Genomic DNA, 6,540 nt, shown 5'->3' on the forward strand with positions numbered 1-6,540 from the left:
CTTATAGGAAAGCAGAGTATCCTGGCAGCCACCATGATGTGAGGAGATGGAGAAAATGTTAGCCTTTTTAGTTCACCACAGAGGACAAACAGTGAGAAAGCTTAGAATATCAAGGAAATAAGCTCAGGAGTGTTGAGCCATGGATCTGTATGCAGAGAGCAGCCAGTACCACACTTTTGTGTCCCACGCAAAAGGATTGTACCAGGAATACATGCTTAAAATGGAAAAACAAATAGCTTATTAAGAAGGAAAAAATTCTTAGGAATAGATGTGTGCTAATGAACTGTGGAGAGAGTCCAAAAACATCTGACCACACTGTGGTTAAAAGACCCTTCGAGTCCCCATCTCTATCATGCATTTTGCCTGAGCAATTTTGCACAATCCAAGTTCCTTAGATGAGGTCCAGGTAAGGAAATTCATCCAGTTTTCCTTCTTTCATATGTTAACCCTTTACAAAGGGTAATCTTTATTTCTAATTTAAACATTTTTGAGAATTTCATACAGGTTTATCACACTTACATAATTTCTACTTCACTCTCTTCCCTTATAACTCCCCTCATATTTGGGCCCCCAACTAGATCAGGCCCTCTGAATAGGTGAGACAGTTGATTGGCTTGATCTGTTTGGGAGGCATCTAGGCAGTGGTACCAGGTCCTGGGCTCATTGCATGAGTTGGCTGTTTGAAACCTGGAACTTATGCAGGGACACTTGGCTCAATCTGGGAGGAGGGGACTGGACCTGCCTGGACTGAGTCTATCAGGTCGATCCCAGTCCTCGGGGGTGACCTTGATCTGGAGGAGGTGGGAATGGGGGGTGGGCTGGGGGAAGAGTAGGGGTAGGAAGGGAGAGAACAAGGGAATCTGTGGCTATTATGTAGAACTGAATAGTATTGTAAAATAAAATTTAAAAAAAAAAGAAAGATATCATGTCAAGGCCAGTCTGAAGCATTTTCCTATGACCAGTTCCCAGTAAAACAATATATAAAATGCATTTAAAGTAATATATGCTTTTACATGGCAAAATAATAAATCATATTCATATAACATGAAAAAATAACTCCCTCATATTTTCCTTACTCCTTCTCAAACTCATGTTCTCCTCTTTAATTACTGTTTCCTACACACACACACACACACACACACACACACACACACACACACACACACAAACACACACACACTTCTTGCTGAGTCCATTTAGTGTTGCTCCTATGTGCATATGTTTAGGGTGACCTCTTGGGATTGAATAACCTATCAGAAGTCTTACCCCTGGAGAAAGCTGATTTGCCCTGTCTCAGCAGTCATCAACTGTCTGCATCTCTTCATCCAGGAGTGGGACCTTATGAGATTTCCCATATCTATGCTGACGTGTCAGTTGGCACTGTCATTTTGCAGGTCTTGTTTAGGTGATCACATTTTTTGATATTTCTTGGGTGCAGCTTCCCTGTCATATCCAGAAGACACAGTCTCACAGCAGATGTGCTGGTTCTCTGGCTCTTTCAGTCTTTCATCTTCTCATTCCTCAATGTTCTTTGAGCCTTGAGTGTGGGGGGTGGATTGTAGACATATCAGTCGAGGTTGGACACTATATGGTCAGTTGTGGTCTGCACTTTGACCAATTTTGGACATCTGTAATGGTCTCTTTTGTTTGCTGCAAAATGAAGCTCCTTTGATGATGGGTGAGAGCATATCTGTGTGTATAATCAATATTTAGAATTTTCTTAGAAATTATACTGGTTTAGGGAAGTGACATTAGTATGCTCTCTTGTAGGGATCATGGCCTCATCGGCCATGGGTAAGTGACATCCTTCAATGATGGACTACAGTGTTGAAGGGGAAGCCAAATAAATCCTTTTCTTTCCTAATTGCTTTTGGTCATGGTGTTTCATCTCAGCAATAGTAACTCTAACTAAGATACTACCTTAACCTTTTAGTTTGCATCCTTATGTCATAACTCAGAGAAATGGTACAGGTAGGGTAGTCATGTTATTGACAAAACCAATAAAACATGTAGTGCAAAAGAGGATCACAAAGAGCTATTTTTATTTTTCTGAGCTATAAATGTTGATTAAGAAAAAAAGCATTAATTGCACACCCTTCCACACCCGAAGGGACAAGGAACCTCCCTTGACAATTGATAAAGTTGTTTCTTTTTCTCTACTAGCATAAAAATCATAAAATTCCTCTTTCCTTTTTACTTTTTTCCTTCCTTTCTTTTTATTTCTCACTCTCTTTCTTTCTCTTCCTTCCTTCCTCCTTCCTTTTCTCTTTTCTTTTCTTTGTAATCTTTTAATTATACCTGAACCTTGTTCTGTAAGTGAGACAGTTTGAATGAGAATGTCTCCCATAGGCTTATATATTTGAATGCTTGGTTACCAGTTGGTAGAATTATTTAGAAAGGTTTAGGAGTTTATGCTCATTGACGGAGTTCACTGGAGGCAGGTTTTGAAGTTTAAAGCCATTCCAGCTTTCTCTTTCAGCTTCATGCTTGTTTATCAAAATGTAAGCTCCCAGCTTCTGCTCCATTGACATGCCTGCCTGTCAGCTGCCGTGCCTCTTGCCATGGTGATCCTAGACTCACCCTCTGAAGTGGAAGCTTCCAACAAACTCTTTCTTCTCTAAGTTGCTTTGGTCATAATGCCTCTTCACAATAACAGAAAAGTAACTACGACAATAAGGAAAAAGAGAACAAGGGTAAGGATAGTTTTATGAGATTTGCAGAGATTCATTGTGTTTGCCATTAGACCCTCTTGGACCACTCTGCAGTACCTAATGGGATAGTGAACTAACAAGTAGTTATTGTCCTGATCTAAAACCATATCTTCCAGTAAGAGAATCCAGATGGATGAACTACAATTAAGTTTATTATCATTATTGTTGGTGTGGTAATGGAGGATTTTGGAAACAAGGTCTTAGCATGTAGACAGAACTCAGTAAGTTCAGGCTGGCTTAAAATTTGAAATCCTCTTGTATCAGCCTCTGAGGTTCTGGAATTAAGGCCTGTGCCACCATGCTGGACACAGAGGTCAATTTAACAACTTTCTGATGAAGCTGATAGCAGGAGGATGCACAGTGCTGACTGAGGCTGTGGTTAGAAAAAGGAAAGAACCAGTGTGTTTTGTGCTTTTAGAAAGTTGTAGAGCTTTCTTTCTATTTCTTCTGTTTAGTGCAGTTTGCAAGCCTGGAGGACAGGTAAAACCAAATTTTAATGAGACTTCAGAGCCTGTAATGGTGTGTGTGTGTGTGTGTGTGTGTGTGTGTGTGTGTGTGTGTGTGTGTGTGTGTCTGTGTGTTTGTGTGCATGTTTGTGTGTGGTGGGGGATGGGGACCATGGGAACTCTTTGACCAATGAGTCAACAAGATGTTTCCCCTTCCTGGAAATGGAAGTTTCACTTGGTGGCATAACACATGTAGTTGGGACTTTCTCTCCCCATCCTATGATGACTCCATTTTGATTCTTTTCATATATGTATATTTTTAGGAAGCTTCCAGCATAGCAGGTTTCCATGTGGTTTTTCAAATGGCTTTAGTGATAGTTTCCCCTCCCGGTATTCTTTCTGTACCCTTCTCTACCACCCCCATTCTCACTTCCTTTTATCTCTTCATAACTCTGTATTCTATTCCCACTTTCCATCGAGATTCTCTCTTCTCTCTGAGTCCCTTAATAAGTATGTAACCTATGTGATCATTTATTTTATAGCACACATATCAAAAGCTTAAAAGCTAACATCCATTCACAAGTAAAAACCTGCAGTATTTTTCTTTTTGAGTCTCAGTTTACTCAATCAGGGTGATTAATTTTTTTAGTTCCATCCACTTGTCTACACATTTCTTTCTTCTTTTTTTTACAACTCAATATTTCACTGTGTAAATTTCCCACATTCTCATTATCCATTCATCATGGACATCTAGGCAGTTTACAATATTTGGCTATTATTCCTGGAGAATAAATGAACATAGATGAACATGTATCACTTTAGTAAGGTATGAAATACTTTGGGGTATAAGCCCCAAGGTGTTGTGTTGGATCTATTTTTAGCTTTTTGAGGAACCTCCCACTGGTTTCCATATGGCTATACAAGTTTGCACTCCCACCGGCAGACAGTGTAGCCTATTTCCAAGGTTATTAATTTCTCTCCACAACCTAATCGTAAGGCCCTATTGCTTTCTATTTATTCCTGTTGCCTTATTACTCATGCCACTGAACACAGAGAAGATGAGTCAGTACCCAACTAGAAATTTCATTCCTACTGACTAGTAATCACAGTGCTGGAAGGTATGCTGAATGGTACTGGAAAAGAAAGGCAATCATCAGTACCACCAGCTACAAATGCTATAACAATAACCCCTGCAAGATACATTGGGGCAACAGCGGCACAGATGCTATGGGAGAAAGCAAACACTTTTCAAAAGAGGATTTCAGCTCCAACCTATGTCTGTCACTGCTGAAGTGGACAAGAACCTGAGACTGGATAGCTCACTGGCCTAGGGGAAAACCTAGTACTACCAATCTGTCGAAGGGAACATGGCAATAAAATGACTACTAACGATGTATTTATATACCTGTAGATGATTGCATTACAATTTTCAACCCATAACAGAGAAGCTTCTTCTTTCAGTAGATGAGCAGTAACACAGACATTCAAAACTAGACAATAAGCAGAGAGTGAGAGACTTTGGAGTACTCAATCCTTAATTGGATGTCTTCATCATTCTCTTCTTCTAAAGACTCAAGAGTCTATGTGGAAGGGGAGGTTGAAAGATCTTAACAGTCAGAAGTGGTGATTGACTCCAAGCAAATAGTGTCCTTCTGACAAAAAGGACTGATCCTCCACGTGAACTCATAGAGACTGTGGCAGCAGGCAGAAGACCTGCATAGGTTCAAACCAGACAGGGTCCCAACACTGGGAGGGGAAGAGGGGGAAGTAGAGATGGGGTCCTACCCATAACCAAGATGCTATTTGAAATGATACCTGCTGGGAAAAAGAAAATGTGGTTTTTTTCTTCAGTGGAGTTTTTACTAAGAATACGAACCACACGCCATTGTCCCATACCCAAGAGTAGTTGGCCAACAAAAAATGAACTCCATGTTTGTTTGTTTTTTGTCTCATTTGGTTTTGTTTGCTTTGATTTTTGTTGTTATAGGGTATTTATGTATTTATTTATTTGTTTATTTGGTTTGAAAGAGAAAGAATGGGGTATAGAGTTGGGTGGGTAAAGAGAAGGAAAGAATCTGAGATGGGGGAGGGTAAAAACATGATCAAAATACATTGTCTGAAAAAACTGAAACTACTCCCCAAACAACAACAAAATTAAATAAACACAAGAAGACCTTAGAGGAAGAAAGGAGGGCTAGAAATGCTAGGAAACTTTTGATGTAGGAATGATAGACTGGTGATTTTCCTGGGCTTCTTTTTGTTTCACAAAACCCATCAGATCATGCAAAGAGTAATTAACTGGAACTGGGAGTGGGCACAGGTTAAAACAATGTCCCAGGAAGAGCCTGTTGCCTACAGTCAGAGCCCCACGGTAAGGAAAGCCTAGTATTATTATACCAGCTGACTAGTCTAGAGTAGCCAAAAAGCACCTAACATTTGTACTGCACAGAACTCAAGAGAAAGGTAGCTGAAAGCTGGTAGAAATCCACTATGCTGCATTCTCTTGCTTTTGCTCCATGTTTTGTTTAATTGAAATTAGATGTTTTTCTCACATAATGTATCTTGATTAGTTTCCCTGTCCTCTACTCCTAGTTCCTCCCTCCTCCCATCTCATCTGGAACTACTCCCTTTCTGTCTCTCATTAGAAAACAACCAGATTTCTAAAGGACAGTGGTAAAATAAAACTTGATAAAATAAAACAAAAACTCACATGTTAGAGTTGGACAAGACAAACCAAACAAAGGAAAGAGCCCAAGAGAAGGCACAAGAAACAGACACTTACTTGTTTGCATACTTAGGGATTCCGTGAACACTCTAAACTGGAAGCCATAATCTATACCCAAAGGACCTGGTGAAGATCCATGCAGGCCCTTTGCATGCTGCCTCAGTCTCTCTGAATTCATATGTGCTTTGATCATGTTCCATTAGAGGGCCTAGTTTTCATGGTGTCCTCCATCCCTTTTGACACTTACACTCTTTCTGCCTCCTCTTTAGCAGGGTTCTTTAATCCCTGAGTGGAGGAATGTGAAATAGACATTTTATTTGTGGCTGAGTGTTCCAAAGTCTCTCACTCACTACACGTCTGTCTATGGGTCTCTGTATTTGTTTCTAATGCTGCAGGAGGACAATTCTTTGATGATGACTGAGCAAGACATTGATCTATGAGTACAGCAGAATGTCATTAGGAATGATTTTATTGCTACAGATTTTGAAACAGTAGTATTTCCTTTTACCCTAGGTCCCTGGGTATCTAGTTTCAGGTTCTTGGTTACTGAAGCAGTGTCAAGTATGGATTCCATCTCCTGGAGTGGGCCTTAAGTTAAACCTGATATTGGTTGGTTACTCCCATAAGTTTTACTACCATCGCCTTAGCACATCTTGCA

Source organism: Peromyscus leucopus, unplaced genomic scaffold (assembly GCF_004664715.2).
Source record: "Peromyscus leucopus breed LL Stock unplaced genomic scaffold, UCI_PerLeu_2.1 scaffold_1420, whole genome shotgun sequence".
In the NCBI taxonomy this organism is placed as follows: Eukaryota; Metazoa; Chordata; class Mammalia; order Rodentia; family Cricetidae; genus Peromyscus; species Peromyscus leucopus.